Source organism: Equus quagga, chromosome 11, assembly GCF_021613505.1.
Source record: "Equus quagga isolate Etosha38 chromosome 11, UCLA_HA_Equagga_1.0, whole genome shotgun sequence".
Taxonomy (NCBI): domain Eukaryota; kingdom Metazoa; phylum Chordata; class Mammalia; order Perissodactyla; family Equidae; genus Equus; species Equus quagga.
In genome coordinates, this window is record NC_060277.1 from 72,010,436 (window position 1) to 72,026,757 (window position 16,322).

Below are 16,322 nucleotides of genomic sequence, written 5' to 3' on the forward strand. Positions count from 1 at the left end.
CACGGGAAGGCTGGATCTGTTGCTTGGCCTTTTCCGCAGGCTGCCAACTGAGCAAGAAGCACACTCTCTGCGGAGAGGGAAATGTCACCAACTTGGCTTCCCAGAGCATGTCGTCACTGCCTGATTGGGTGGCTAAGCCCAGCGCTGCGGGAGGTGGGGAGCCAGTTTGTGGCGGAAGGGGAACTGTGACACATTCATAAGGGACGTGCATTCGCTACCATCCAACACTCAGGTACGAGAAATGTCACTTTTCTTCTATTTCTCCAAATAAAATGTAATCTGCTCCAAGCTCCTGTCTCCCTGGGCTGCAGGCAAGTCCGTCCCAGTCATGTTTGGGGCCCAGCTCTCATGAAGGGCCCAGGCTTGGGGTCTTTGGCGGTGCAGGAGGTCTGGGGAGGGTCCCCTGGGTGCCGACCAGGCTGCTCACTGCTGTGCTGCTCACCCTTGGAGCTCCCATGGTCCCTCAGAAGGGGGAAGGGGCCCGGCCACTTCTGTGCCAGGCCCGGGTTTGGGATCTGTGTCAGGCTGGGGCTCAGCCTGTCCCCCTGACCTGGTCTGGAGACTCTCCCTTCTCCACTAGAGCCACCTCTCTACTCCTCCCAACATTCACCCTCCACCTTCTACCTTTAGGACAGGGTCCCCCAGAAGCCCATAAGATGAGGCTCAAGAAACACACACAGCCTCTCCTCCTGGGGGTACAGAGGAGGAAGGAGGAATTTATCGGGCAATCGTGTGCACACAAGGCACCACAACCCTGCAATAAAGGAAGAAGGAGGTGGCTGTTATCTCCATTACACAGATGGAGAAACTGAGGCTCAGAGATGTAAACGACTGCTGAAGTCGCACAGCTGTTAGTGACTATCAGGATTTGGGAGGCTCCCTTCTTCCAGACCTCAGGAGAGCGGGCCAATACCCTCCCCAGCCCAGGTGCCAAGCTGGTGCCCACAGCTCTCCAGGGAGCTGGTGTGTGTCCTGGGGATGTTACTGATGGCTCTCAAATGAATGGGCAGAGAAGGTGACATGGGATGACCCTGGGACAAGGCTTTGCTGGGGAAGGGGCTGAAACCGGCATGTGCTCATCAGCTCCATGACACTGGTTCTAGGAGCAAAGACCTGGGCTGAGGAGTCTGGCTCTGCCCTCTGTGCTCTCTCTCGAGAGGGAGGGCAGCTGCTCTGCACAGGAGAGAGGTTTCTAGCCACAGGCAGGGAGCCCAGGCCCAGCGGCCTCCCCACCAACACCCAGGGGCTTCCCGGCAGCCTCTGCCCCTGTCTAGTCAGCTCGGGCTGCTGTAACAAAAATGCCATAGACTGGATGGCTGAAACACCAGACATGTACTTCTCACTGCTCTGGAGGCAGGAAGTCCAGACAAGGGTGTCAGCACGGTTGGGTTCTCCGTGAGTGCCCTTTACAGACGGCCGCCTTCGCGCTGTTGCTCACACAGCAGAGAGAGCTCTGGTCTCTTCCTCTTCTTATAAGGTCGCCAACTCCATCCTGGGGGCCACACCCTCATGGCCTCACCTAAACCTAATCACCTCCCAATGGCCTCACGTCCAAATTCTATCACATTGGAGTCAGGGCTTCAACATACGGATTTGAGGGCGACACAGCAGTCTCTGACCAGGACTGGGCCCCTGCCCCTGCTCCTGCACATGGGGAACCCTAGAAATGGGCATGTGGTCAGCTACCTCAACCCCGGAATCACTGAGAGCCCCCAGTCCTCCTGGGCTGTCCACCTCATGCCATCCTGCACTCTCACCGACTTCATGTTCCAGAAACACTGCTCCGAGCTTGTTCAGAGGCAGTGTGGCTTGGTGTTGGGGCACAGGCTTTGGAGAAAGGCAGGCCTGGGGGACCCCTGGGAAGCTACTCGATGCCTAGCTAAGCCTCAAATGTTCCCATCTGCAAAATGGGATAATAATATTCATTTCCCCTAGGGTTGTCTGGTGATTAACTGAGACACACACGAAAGGCAACCAGCATATTATAAGCGCTTCATAAATGCCAGTCGTTATCATTAGTGACACCCCCTCGTGCCCTGTTCTGAAGCCCTGCGTGATTCTCCTCTAGACCTGCCCTAAGGCGGCAGCCACCAGCCACGTGTGGCTATTTAAGTTGAAATTAATTAAAATTAAATAAAATGAAAAACTCAGTCCCTCAGCCACACTAACTACATTTCAAGTGCTCTAGAGCCACACGCAGTATATCCCAAATGCTCCCTCCTCCCTTGCACCACAGGATGTTGTTGGGGGTCGGGGGGGTGGCGTGACAGGGGACACCCTCCCTGGTCCACGCACAGCCCTGTTTGCAGGCTACCAGCCATCACTAGCGGAAAACCCAAGGTCAGTTCCCGCAATCCCTCAGTCACCTTTACACACCTGCAGCATCTTCGGAAGGGGAATCTGCGGCAGCGAAAAGATAACACGCTCCCGTTCAAATAATATATAATTGCTGCTCTATTAAATCTTGGATCAATGAGAAGATAATGAGCCTTTTCCCCTTATGGGCTTGGTCTTTGTTCACAGGTTCCCATAAAGAAAATTAAGCAGGTGTATTTTAAAAAGCCAGCGAGAGTGTGAGCCAGCACAACATCAACTTGGTGCAAAGGGAACACTGCACGGTCGTGTCAGGGACAGCCCCGGGGCCTGGGGGTGGTGCCTGCTCCCCTGCCTGAGATGGGCTTCCACTGAGCGGAATTGCCCTGAGTGAGCGCTAGCTGCCCGGGCTTGGCTGCCTCAGGCCTCCTGCAGCCTGGAACTGTGTCTGAGCCTTAAACAGACCAAGTCTAGCTTCCTGGCTTGACTCAGAGCAGAGGCGACAAAGCTCCAGGCCCTCAGCCTGCATGTGCTCTCTCCTCACTCCTGTCTCAGTCACTCCATGCACTCCTTTTGCAAATGTATACCCCAGGTTAGCACACACACGGAGCAGGGGAAAGCTCAGAGGATAGCCCACGAGTCATAGGCTTTGGGGAAGGAGAGCGCAGAGGATGCCATTTAGATGCAACTTTGGACTCGTTACTAACCTTCTCTGAGCCTCATTTCCTCATCTGTAAAATGTGGCCACAGGCAGACTCGGGCCTCAGTTGGGAGGATGAAGGGAGATGATTCATGAAAGCGCTTAGCACGGCACATGGTAAAGAGCAGGCAACAACCACAGTCCTTTCCCAGATGTCTGTCCCGGTGAAGGGTGCCAGCACCCATCAGTCATCCAGGCCAAAACCCAGAATCTTCCTCGATCCCCACTCTCCCTCATGCCCACCCAAATCATCCATCTCTAAGAACTGTAAGCCTCGCCCCAACTGTCAGCTGCCCTCCGTCCCCCTCCCCCATCCACGCTGCCCTGTCCAGGGCCTGGCCTGCACCCTGGCCTCCCAGCAGACCCCCCCGATCCTCACTTTGGCCAGCCTCCAGTTGGCTCCCGGCACAGCAGTCAGAGTGATCTCTTCAAGACGCAAATCTAATCGTGTCATTTCTCCCGTCTCTGCCAGCTTAGAAACCTCCAGAGACTTACTGTTGCTCTCTGGATGAAGACCCCTTCCCACCTTTCACAGGGTGTGTGATGCCTGCTCAGGCTGGACCTGAGCTCCTTGCCGGCCTCAGCTCGCACCCCTCCCCCTGCTCCACTTTCCATTCTCCGAGCCCCAGCCACATTGGCCTGCCTTCAGTCCCTGGTCCTCAGTCTGCTTCTCCTGCCACAGGGCCTTGGCATGTACGGCTCCCTCTGCCTAGCATGCACTTGGACACAGTTGTTCTTCATTAAACTATGCATCCTTCAGACCTCAGCAAAAGCACCACTTCCTCAAGGACGGCTTCCTAGACTTCTTACCCGGCTGGGGTCCCATAACAGGCTCTTGCCTCTTCTCCACTGTCAGGGCTGCAGTTTTGCCCTCATTCGTGTGGCTGTGTGACTACTGTCACTTCCTACCAGACTGTTGGCTCCCTGAGGGCAGAGGACATGTCTGTTTCTGTTTACCATCCTGTTTCCAGTCCCTGGCACAAAGAATACTTGTGGAATAACTGAATGAACAAAAGGGAGCTATGTTTAGTATTAGAATTGAGAAGGCAAGACAGTCGCTTCTGGAATGTGCAAACCTGCTGGGGAGAGGAGTCACACAGAAACATGAAACATTCCCTCAGCAGCACGGGGCGGGGTGCACTCCACTCCAAGTGGTATGATGCTGACTGGCGGGGTGATGGAGGTCAGACAAGGGACAGCTGCACATGGGGTGGAGTGTCCAGGGGTGGTGGGACTGCTGGCCGGGTGGGTCTCACTCTCAGCGTATGGGGCATGAATCCAGGACAGCCCAGCTATGGAGGAAACGACACCAAGGGTCCTTTGCTAAGGGTGGGGGCAGGGATGTGTACCCTGCCCTCCACATGACCACTCCTCCCTGCCTCCCCAATGGGGCATCCTGGAGGCCGCCTGTGCGTGCAGACTTGTTCCAAAGTGGGTGCCCTCCTTGACGTCCTCAAAATCCAGGCCACTTTGGAGGCTGGCCCCGTGGCCGAGTGGTTAAGTTCGCGTGCTCTGCTGCAGGCGGCCCAGTGTTTCGTTGGTTCGAATCCCGGGCGCGGACATGGCACTGCTCATCAGACCACGCTGAGGCAGCGTCCCACATGCCACAACTAGAAGGACCCACAACGAAGAATACACAACTATGTACTGGGGGGCTTTGGGGAGAAAAAGGAAAAAATGAAATCTTTAAAAAACATAAAAAATAAATTAAAAAACTAAATTAAAAAAATTAAAAAAAAAGAAAAGAAAAAAATCCAGGCCACTTCGGGTTACCCCTCGACTTCCTGAACTACTGCACACTCTATCCAACACCTTCACCTTCTCCTGCCGCAGGCCAGAGTCAGAAAGTAGGACAAGAAGGTCTGCGAGACCACATGCGGCAGAGCTCAGGCACCGTGCTCCAGCCAGGCCTTCCCACCCGCACCATGCACCCCGGACCCACACAGATCCCTGAAGCGCCACGGCGGGGTTTGCAAGCTGCCCCCGATTAGAAGAAGGGCGGATGTGCGGTGCCAGTGTTGGGGGGCACCAGGGGTGGCGGGGGAGACAAGTGCTCAGCATGCGGACACCACCCCCTCACAGGAACAGCGGTCTGAGAGTGTTGGGAACCGCGAAAGAGCTACACAGCCCTTGACAGGCCCTGAGGGCTTCGAGCTATTATCATCCATCACACAGAAAGCCATGTTTATGATGCTCAGTCAACCACAAAAAGATGAAATTGTGCTCAAACGTTCTATACAAGGAGGCGAGGAAGACGTACGCTGCACTGCAGAAATGATTATTGAAGACGGTTAATTTGAAAATATTTGGTGCTTCAATTCAGCAAACATCTACTAGAGAGCGGATGTAAAGCACTGTTCTAGGAATGATGAGGACGAACAGGGCTCAACCCTCTGTCCTCAACGAGTGGCCCATCGGACCAGCAAAACTCACGTGGAACGGACTTGCTCAAGAGTTCCAAGGAACGGAAGTCTGCAGGTGGGACGGCCTCTCATTAGGAGCAATGCTGTAAAGGGACGTTCACAGAGTGGTCATCTGCCAGCCCAACAAAGCAGAGGAAGAAACGGCAACACACAAGTGATCGCAGCACACACATGAAGCCACGTGAAGAAGTGAGCCCACAAGCGTGCATTTCATGTCAATGTGTGCCCGATGCTACAGATGGAATCTTCAACAGTTGGAAAAATCCAACTGTGCTGTGGGGAAAGCTATGCAGCGATAAAAGTGATGATGACGTAAGCAGAAAAAGTGAAAACAATCACGATGAAGCTGTCTATGTACTGAAACGGAGCAATATTCACAATAAATTAAGTCAAGAAGGCATGTTATAAACAGTATGCGTAGTGTGATTCTCTACCATATGAATATGTATATGTGCCTGTATCTATTCGGAAGTCGACACATGCACAGAAAAATATCTGGGAGGATATTGGCCAAAATGTAAATCAAACTGTGCTAAGTTGAAATCTATTTTAAACAGATAAGCAGAATTCCTATTTTCAGGAAACCTATGCTAAATGTTTTGGGAAATCACTTGCCCCAACTTCATTTTTGGATCAGATCTGGATTTTTGCGGGTCAGGGTGGATTAAAGAAGCTAAAAGCATATGCGCAGATAGGCGCCAGACAGGACTTATTGGTTGACTGTGGCTCAAAGGTAGATAGTCAGCCCTGCCCCCATGCCCTCCCCAGATGGTGTCAGTGGGTCACTGACCACCCCCCCCCCCCCCCCGATCACAGGCTCAGTTCTGCTCAGACCCGGAGACATCATCAGCCAGGCTTGGAGGTGCCTCACCAGTCCTGGTGGGCCAGGAGTGCAGGAGCTAGAAATGGCCCTGGTGCCAGAGATTCAGTATTTTAAACCCAGGTCCTGCTGCCAAATGACTTTAAATAGTTCAGATATTGATTACCTATTATAAATATTTATATACTTTATCAAGTACTTATGCTACACCAAGCACCAGGCTAGGTGTTTTCTGTAGAATCTCATTTAATTTTCATAACCACCCTAGGAGGTAGGTGTGACTGTCCATGTTCTACAAACAAGGGATCTGAGGCCTGAGGTCAGGCACCTTGACCACGGGGGGCTGGCATGTGAACTCCATGCTGTTGGAGCCCCAGGTGGCTGCCCAGACAGGAGACTTATCTAAGCCTTCACTCTCCCCTTCACACCAAGTGAAGGCAGGGCTGGTCCCCCGGGCCCCGGCCCCTCCTCCAACATTACAGGATAGGTCAAGCCTCAAGTGGGAGAGGGCACAGCCAGGCCCCTCCTTCTATTCATTAAGACACAACCTTGGGGCCAGCGGGACTGAGCCACTGCCCTTAGCCCTGACCCCTGCAATATTGAGTCACCAGGGCCCAAAGACACACAGCCTTAGGAATGCCAGCCACCTGCTGCCTGGTCTGAGACAGCAGCCAGGAGGCGACCAGAGAAGAATTTCAGAAGGAAGACAAGTCTCTCTGTGCTTCCCATGCTAATGCTTTGCCAGGGAGACGCCAGCCTCCCTCCATCCTGGCTGCGGTGGCAGGTGTGTTACCCATGCAGGGTGGGGTCCCTCCCCTCCAACGAGCCACTGATGCTGCATGGGGGACCACCTGCAAATGCCAGGCCTGGGCAGCCCCCAGCCACCTCTCCCAGTCAAAAGGAAGCGCTGCAGGTTTCAGGATTGGCTTCCAAAACCCCTCCTCCCTCCGCCTGCCACTCATCACAGTCAGCACCGTCCTGAGCGGAGAGGGGGGTTAAGGAGGCAGCAGGAGCAGCTCTTGATTATTAACATTCACAGGCGCATAATGAGAAATCACGCCTCAGATGTGGCTCTGGCTGATCGCTGTGTTCGTGCCGCACTGGGTGTGTCTGACGGGGAATGGGGCACTTCAGGCTGGATGGAGCCTCCAGGCTGGCTGGGAGTGGGGAGACTGCCACTCCACCTGCCCCCTTCACCTGTGCCCGCCAGCGCCTGTTCCCTCTTTGTGATCCTGGTTACCCTCGGCATCCCCTCTCAGACCAGAGACTGCGTGCCCGTTTTTGCCTCTTTTCCAGGTGAACACGGGAAACAAAAGAGGTTTGAGCTGTCTCTAAGGGCCCGAGGGGCGTGCAGTGTGGGTGACAGGAACTTGAGCGGAGGCAGCCACGGTTTCAGACAAGAGCTTGGAGAAGGGGTGAATGGAGGTTATCCAATCTGAAGCTGAGAGGAAGGTTTTAAAGAACCAGGAGATCTAATAATGTACGATCAAAGAGGGGCCACGTGAGACACAGCCCTGGGTCTCAGGGAACTCAGTCTTCATTCCACAGGCACCTGTGGAGGGCACGGGGGTGCCAGGTCTGTGTGCAGTGGGAGGTGTCAAGCAGTGCCCACCATGCAGCCCCCCGGGAGGAAGAGACACAGCAAGGCTGCCACGTGGACAGAGCATTCAGTCCAACTAGGACTGAAGAATGCTGACAGGGAAACACGTGAGCAGAAGGGATGATGCTCAAAAACACAGAAGGGATGAAGGGTTGCAGAAGGCAGCTAGGGACAGACGCCCCATCTGAGAAGGGCCGGACGTTGACCCCAGGGGCTAGGGTGTGCCCTTGACATGCGTGTTTCCGTGAACATCCCACTGTGGCCACCAGTCCATGACTCCATCTGGGGTCCTTCTCCTCCGGGGGCTTGAGGAGGACACATGCAGTGGGAAAAGCACATCAACATTATATTCACTTTTTTCAAACAGATTATTTTGAAATTTCAAATAGCGTTAAAAAAGGACGTGGGAGGTTTCCACGCTTACCCAAAGGGAACCTGGGTTTTGAATGGCCAAACGATGCTGCTCTGAGTCCTGACGGAGAGCGAGGAGGCCCACCAGCTCCCGGTCAGGAGGCCGTGTGGGAACCCCACACCTGTCCTCTCAGACACCTAAGGGGACCTTTGCGGTCTCATGGGGCCTTGTGTGGGGACAAGTGATAGCACTGACTCTCCCCAGGGGTGCATGAGGACTAGAATTCAATGTGCGTCAGAACCTGCCACTCCTCTGAGAACAGTTCTATCAGGGGTTCTCGAATACAACCCTCCTAAAACCCCCCGGCCTGGTGTGCATGTCCGGCCCCAGCCCTGTCCCTGAGCCCACCTGCCGAGGGCGGGAGAATCGATGGTAGATGGAGTTCCACCACACACAGGGCTCCCTGACCCTCATCGAGGTCTCTGAAGCTCTGAACACAGCTGGCTTCACCCTGCCTGGCTCCGACAAGTCCTGGGACAAGACCCCTGGAGGCCTCAACAGCCCTAAAGGAAGAAACCCTTTGCTTCTGCACCCCGCCCGCCAGCCTGGGCTCCTGGAACTGACGGGGTCTGAGCGCGTCACGTCCTCCAGACTCCCAGCCGCGGGTCCACACGGCTCCATCCAAATCACAGGTGGATGACACTTGGGCCAGTGGTCCCCAGGAACACCATGTCACACAGCAGCCTGCAGCTCTCCAACTCCACTCTGGCCGGGAGGGAGCCAGGGCAGGGGAGACCCAGGTGGTGGAGGAAGCAGGCTTCCATCCATCTTCCTCTCTGCCGTGTGGTCACTTAGAGTTACAACTCATAATAAGGATAATAGCCACCATTTATTGAGCACTTATTCCATGCCTGGCTCAAGCTCCGCGCTCCACACACATTAACATGATCACATTTAATCTCACTTACGTTCACAACGGCCCTGTGAGGGAGGTTTTATGATCTGAACATTGTGGATGAGGAACGAAAGGCCCAGGGATGCTGGGTGGCTTGGCTACATTCATGTTAACGAGGAGGTGGCAGAGCCAGGATGCAGACGCAGGTCCATAACAATAAAAGTAAGAGTTTATATAACACGTACTGTGTGTGGGGGCGGCATGAATACTTTACACAGATTATTCACTTAACAAGGACGGGACTGGGCAGACAGCTTAAGCGATTTGTCTGGGGTCACACAAGGGTAGTCAGTGGACGGCTGGACTGGGGTCCTGTTCTCCATCTGGCCTTTCACCCATGCTGTGACCTCTGCACTTATTGAGAAGGATGCTGATGGGGCCCAGGAAACAGACGTCACTGAGAGAGCAAGCGGACAGAGTCGTCCTATGGGCAGCGGTGGCCTAAAGATAAATGGCAGCCCACTTTCCAAGACAGACGTTGGCCATTGCCAAGAACACGAGCACAGGGACTCAAAAGCCCCAGACAAAGCCAGCTCCCGCCTCCCTGAGCTCAGCTCTGGTTGCATAACCAACCTCTGTTTTCCGGAAGCCCTGGGCCGAGACCTCCTGCAGACAGTTTCTCACCCAGAGGCGTGCCTGCCACCTGGGAGTCACCAGGCCCAGGCCCTGTTAAAGGAGCCTGGTTCTCAGAGCCACAGCCGAGGAAGAGGCTGTATCATTTGGCTTTCTGTCCTCAAGTCCAGCGTCCTGAAAATGCCCTGCCCCTCTCAGCAGCCCCAGAGCTAATGGCTGCAGGGGAGCTGGCTCTCGGGGGCTGCCACACGCTGTTCTAGGACAAGTGAGCAGTCTGTGGGCCGGAGCCCAGACACCCAAGTCAGAGCCCCGCTTTGGAAAGCTTGAAATCTCCATGGGAAGGTGAGCCAGGGCCTCGGTTAACCTCCAGCACCTCTTCCCCTAGAATTGGCTGGGCAGCTGCAGGTCAGGGCCAGTGACGTCAAGAGCATTCAGCTTCCCGAGGCCTTGGTTCTCCCAGGCCCTGGACTAGGCGGAGAGCACGGCGAGGCTCACAGGCTGCAGGGCAGAGGCAGAAAACGGATGCACACTCATGTGAGAGCCTTCCTCCTTGCCCCCGCCTGACTCTCCAGTCTCGCCAAGCCCACTGTGCCCGCCCCCAGGCCTCACTGTCTGCTCCCCACACTCTGGGTGCCTCCACGCCTCCATGAGTTGCCCAGGCCATGCCTCACAGCGAACGAACTTCTACGCATCCTTCAGGAACAACTCCAATGTCTCCTCCTCCATGACCCCTCCCTTGATTTCCCCTCCTGGGGAAGCACTAGTTACTCCCTCCCGTGTGTTCCCACAGGGAGTTGACACGTCTAGAGGAGCGCTGATCGCATCATATTGAAATTGCCTCTCCCGTGACTGCGCCCTCTCTAGATTTAGCAATTACCAATTTAGCAGGCGCCTGGCATGCAGTTGGCTAGGAAGGGAGGGAGGGAGGGCTGAGTGACAAGTACAAGGTGCCGTGGGGTTGGGAGTCCACAGACAGCTGGAGGCCTACGGTGCTTGTAAGGAGGGGAGGGACATGATCAGATCTGGGTTTCAGAAAAAGCACCTTTGCTGAGAATATAGATTCAGTCACTCTCTCCTGGTCAATTGGTCCTCCACATTCTCAGCAGAGGCTCTTTTTCCAGAACATTCCCAGATGCCTATGGAATTCCAACTCCTACCCGGGTATGGGAGGTGAGGAAAAGAAGGGACTCTGGGTTGTCCTGAGGCTGCCTGCCGGCCACCTGGATGGACACTTGTGACGTCAACAGAGTGGGGACGAGGGGCAGGAGAAATATCCGGCTTGGGACACACTGACGTCTGCGGTGTGAGTGAAGCCCGTCGGAAGAGCTGTCCAGCGCAGGTGACACATAGGTCCAGAGCTTGGCAGGGAGGCCAGGCGGAAGACAGAGAAGGCGGGCTGGTGCACAGCATTGGCTGAAGCCTGAGAATGCAATGCGAGTGGAGAGGCCCTGGAGATCAGTGGACTTTCAACACTGACCTGTGTGTCGTCTACTGTCGATTTCGGCCCTCAGAACGAGCACTTGAGGAAGGCTGAAGCTTTGCCTGACCCCGAGGTAGCTGCAGAACCCGGACTGGTGCTCTGCACACTGTGGGTGCTCAATGAATGCGTGCTTAGGCTGAAGGAGACTTGAGCATCTCTATTCTGAGGGATGGAGTTGGTGGAGGGGGAGAGCATGGAAGGGGGAGGGGTCACCACAGAGGCCAGGACCTGGGGGAGGCAGGAGGGGACCCAGAGCACAACCATGGGGCCTGAAGCTGAATGCACAGACAGCCACCCAACAAACTCGAGGTGCTGGGCCACAGAGAAGGGAGGGAGAGGTGGGGAAGGCTTGGGCAGATTAGAGAAGGCCAGTCTAGGGTCTACCAGAAGACAAGTGAGCACAGACGCCCTGGGCAAAGTCAGCAGACCCCTCACATTCCCCAGCTCTGCCTCCACCAACACAGCATGGGACATCGCAGCCCCTCGGGTCCCAGGGGTCAGCACTGCCTCCTCTGACTTTCCAGGATCATCGTAGCTCTCAAAAGGTCAGTCCATGTGAAAATACCCTCTCCCTTCTCCGGGCCCCCTCCAGCGCCTGCAATACAGTCAATATCCTTGAAGCCAGTAAATACCTGTCGTCGGAACTGATTTTTTATTTGAAAAGTATAGCAGACTAGACAAACACCCTAGGGCTTCTTAACATTCCAGGAGCAGCAGCACTAACGATCAATTAGGGACCCTGGTGACGTGCAGCAGAACTCCAGGACAGCGGTGACGGGTCTGGGCCAGGGATAGTCAGGCCCGACCCTCCGGCCTCAGAACGCCCAGCCTGGGTATTTCATTTATGCTGCTAAAGTCAGCAGCTTGTGCCTAGGGGACAGACTAAGGGCCCTGGACACCACGTGGAGGCAGTCAAACTTGATTCTGCAGGCAGGAGAGAGCCACTAAAGACTCTGGGGGGAGGGCAGAGCAATTGATCAGAGCACAGTTGAGCAAGATGAACAAGCAGAGGAGCAGAGAATGAGCTGGAAAGCGAATGAGACTCCACCACAGGCAGCCGGGAGCCTGGTGGGGAGGTCCTGCAGTGGCACCTGGTGCTCATGCCTCACTCCCTGGAGGGCCAAACTACACTCCTGGTGTGCCTGAAAACTCAGCAAGGCGGGCGTGGTTCCTGGGCAGAGGGGTCTCTGGAAGGCCTGGCAGATCATCACCCCTCTCAGTCTCAGTTTCTCCACCTGTAACCTGGGAGAGTCATCCTTCCCATAGAAGGCGGGGTGACAAGGGGGAGGAAAGAGATGGGAAGGGAGAGAGCTGAACAGCCCCAAGCCACCTCTGGGAAGGCCTGATTCTTTCTTGGTTTGGAGGTCCAGGCTAAAGGGAGCCTCAGGGGGTGGGCACCCCCCAGCTCCGCCGTCAGCAGGAGCGGCGCCCTGGTGCCCTCCCACGGGGGAAGAGAAGGACAGGAGAAATCCACCTTGAATTAAGGTCAGTGAACAGCAAACAGCCGTGCGGGCAACGCTGCAGAAGGAAAAACAGGGGCAATTTGAGAGCGATGAAGAATCGCAGGCCCTCGGAAGTGTGGCAGCTGGCAGGGCGCAGCCGGCGAGGTGAGGGAGCATGTGCGGGGCCCGTCCACACCACGGACTGGAAATGTCATTATCTGTTATTTACCACAACAGAGGACAAGAGGCTGCACAAAATTACCGTTCCCAGTAACAGCTGCTCAACAGATTTGCCAACGCTGCTTCCTGCTGCCGGCTTTCTCTCAAAGCTACACTGACCAGACCCGGGAAAAGAGCCACTGAGCTCCGGCGGCAAGGGGCCTGAGGGGGAGCGGAAGAAGTCTGACCTGTATCCCCACACCCCCACCCAAGCCTACAGAAGCTTTTGCCCACTCAACTATGGGGAGCTGCCCTCACAGTGACTCTGGTCCATGACTCAACAACCATAAACCCCTGCAGACCCCCATACGTGTCCAGCCACTGCCCAGCCACCTTGGGGGTGTGACAAACCAAGGCCAGGTTCCATACCCCCATGTGGGGGGGGTCTGCCTGAGGGATGCCCTGGGCTGGGCACCATCCTCTACTATGGATGGTTAGCTCTAAGGGCTAGGATCCCTTCCCCAGTGTTGGGGACACTTAGTTAACGGCCTTGGCACCCCATTGGCAAGCTGGCACCGGACATCACCTTCTTTTGGGGGTGTCCTACATGTCTTCAGCTCTCTTTACTTCCCAAAGGGTATAGGGTAAAGTTCTGAACTGGGCTGTAGGCGTATCTGCAAGGCCCTGGCTGTGCCACCAGGTGCAAATCATCTCTCTCAGCCTCAGTTTCTCCACCTGGAAAACGGGTATAATCACTGCCTTTTTGCCCACCTGCCCGCCATGTACTTCACTCATTTCAACCCTCACACCACCTGATGAGGAAGCTCCTGTTATTATTCCCAATTTCCAGGTGAGAAACTGAGCAGAGAGGCGAGGCAACTTGCCCAAGCCAGGAGGAGACCCCAGGTGGCCCGAATCCAGGGCTCTTAACCTCCAGGCAATAGTGAAAACCACTTTTTAAAACCCAGGAAAAGAAAACCGGTCAGAAAATAAAGGGAGGAGTCAGCCTGGTGGCACAGCGGTTAAGTGCGCACGTTCTGCTTCTCGGCAGCCCAGGGTTCGCTGGTTCGGATCCTGGGTGCAGACATGGCACCACTTGGCAAGCCATGTTGTGGTAGGCATCCCACATATAACGCAGAGGAAGATGGGCACAGATGTTAGCTCAGGGCCAGCCTTCCTCAGCGAAAAGAGGAGGATTGGCAGTAGTTAGCTCAGGGCTAATCTTCCTCACAAAAAAAAAAAAAAAGAAAAGAAAGGGAAGCTATCTTGATAAATTCTTGAATACTTTGGGGCCCAAGTAACCAACCCTGGCCCCACCCACCTGGCCCCCACCAACACAGAGCAGGGAGGGGCAGGAAGTCACCAGCCTGGCCCCCAGAGTGGGGGCTAATGGGCTTGGACAAGGGTGGGCATGCTTTTTTGGTAAAGGGCCAGGAAGCAAATATTTCAGGCTCTCTGTTGCAACTACTCAACCCTCTCATTGCAGGCTGTGCCAAAGCAGCCAGAGAGGATATGTAAATGGTGGGCGTGGCTTGTTCCAACAGAACTTTATGGACACTGAAATTCAAATTTCATATAATCTGAATATGTCACAAGATATTAATCTTCTTTGGAGTTTTTCAACCATTTACAAGTGTAAAAAACATTCTAGGGGGGAAGATCCAAGATGGCGGCCTGAGTAGTCTTCTTTGTCTCTCCCCCTTCGAATCTACAACTAATTGGACATTCATCGCTTAACAAAGGATATCCATATAGCATCTCAGGACGCCTGAGAGACCCACGCTGCTGTACATCGGAAGGTGGAAGGACTTCCCTCCGGGAGGAGGTGGAGATAGGTGAAAACTCTCCTACTCCGACCCCCGAACAGCCTAGTACCTGCAAGCGGCTTTCTTCCAGCGGATGCCCCCAGAACATCGCCACACACCAAGGGCAGGAGGGAGAGCACACCAGAGGAGTGATGGTGGAAAAAGGTGACCAGAGCCCTACCTAAGCCCCTCGCGATTACACCTAAGCCCAGAGGGAAGCTCCAGAGTTACATACCTGAGGCGGCGGGGAAAACCCCTACCTGCCATTAGTGGAGAGGCCCCGCCTAGCATCCACAACGCCGGGAGGCTCCCGGAGAGAATCCCAAATGGCACGGTGGCCCGGCAGCTGCCGCCACCGGCTCCGCTGACCCGGCTTTCGCCTGGGAGGGGCTCGGGACTACCGGAGATCTCCTGGGAGAGGACTGGGGCTGAGTGGAGCTCCAGCGGCTGGCTCCGCGGCCTGGGGGGAAACTCTAGAGTTCCATCTGGGCAGCAGGCAAAGTCTCTACCTGCCATTCGCGGAGAGGTGCCTCCCAGGATCCACAACGCTGGGAGGCTCCCGGAGAGAATCCCAAACGACGTGGCGGACCGCCAGCTGCTGCCACCGGCTCCACTGACTGGGCTTTCACCCGGGAGGGGCTCGGGACTACTGGAGATCTCCTGGGAGAGGACTGGGGCTGGGTGGAGCTCCAGTGGCCGGCTCCGCGGCCCGGGGGGAAACTCCAGAGTTCTGTCCGGGCAGCAGGCAAAGTCTCTACCTGCCATTAGTGAAGAGGCCCCACCCAGCATCCACAACGCCGGGAGGGTCCCAAAGAGGAGAATCCCAGGCAGGGCAACAGCCGGCCAGCTGCCACTGAACTCAAGGTCTCCAGCTATTCCCCAGACACGGCAAGGGGCTCCCCGAGATCCTAGGTGAGAGGACTGGGGCTGGGTGGAGTTCCAGAGACCCGGCTCTGTGGCCCAGGGGGAAACTCTACAGTCTCACAGCAGCCTCAGCGATAGCCTCTGCACAGCACTAGTAGAGAGCACCCACCCAGCAACAACAAGGCTGGAAGACCCTGGCACAAAAGTAGCATAGCTAGGCGAGCTAACCACAGACTGCAGAAGATGCCCATAGCTCTGCTGTGACCCATAGTGGACAAGTGAGATTTTGTGGGCGCCGACAGTGACAGAGCTGCAAATATAAGTGATCCTGCCCCTGGCTGCTGGGAAAGCCCATAACACCGCTGCAGACCCTAAGGAGGGAGCACGTCTAGGTGGTCTGCAACAGTAGGCACCAGCAGCCTGAAGCCCCCCTGTGACGGCCCCCCCAGCTGAAGAGGAAACCCTACAGGATCACTGTGACTGCGAGGAGGGGCCCAGGCCCAGTTAGCAACAGCTGATAGGGTTCCTGGTTGGTGCAGTATAAACAGCTGTCCCCCCCACACAAGTAGAAACAAGTGGAAGCAGTAACTAAACTCTATCTCTATGCGGAGGCACAAATCTACACCATCAAGCAATATGACAAAATATATTAAATCTCCAGAACGGAAGGAAAATGACAAACACATGGAAAACAATCCCAAAGACAATGAAATATATAACCTAAGTGATGATGACTTCAAAACAGCCATCATTAAAAAACTCCATGAGTTAAAAGAGAATTCAGATAGACAACTCAACGAGTTCAGGAGCTATGTCACAAAAGAGTTCGATACTAT

General features: G+C 55.1%; 1 protein-coding gene across 5 annotated transcripts in view; it reads right to left on the bottom strand.

Annotated features, from left to right (window-relative positions):
* Positions 1 to 16,322, bottom strand: part of RPH3AL (rabphilin 3A like (without C2 domains)) — a 141,651-nt gene that overhangs the window by 50,210 nt on the left and 75,119 nt on the right. The window lies entirely within an intron of this gene.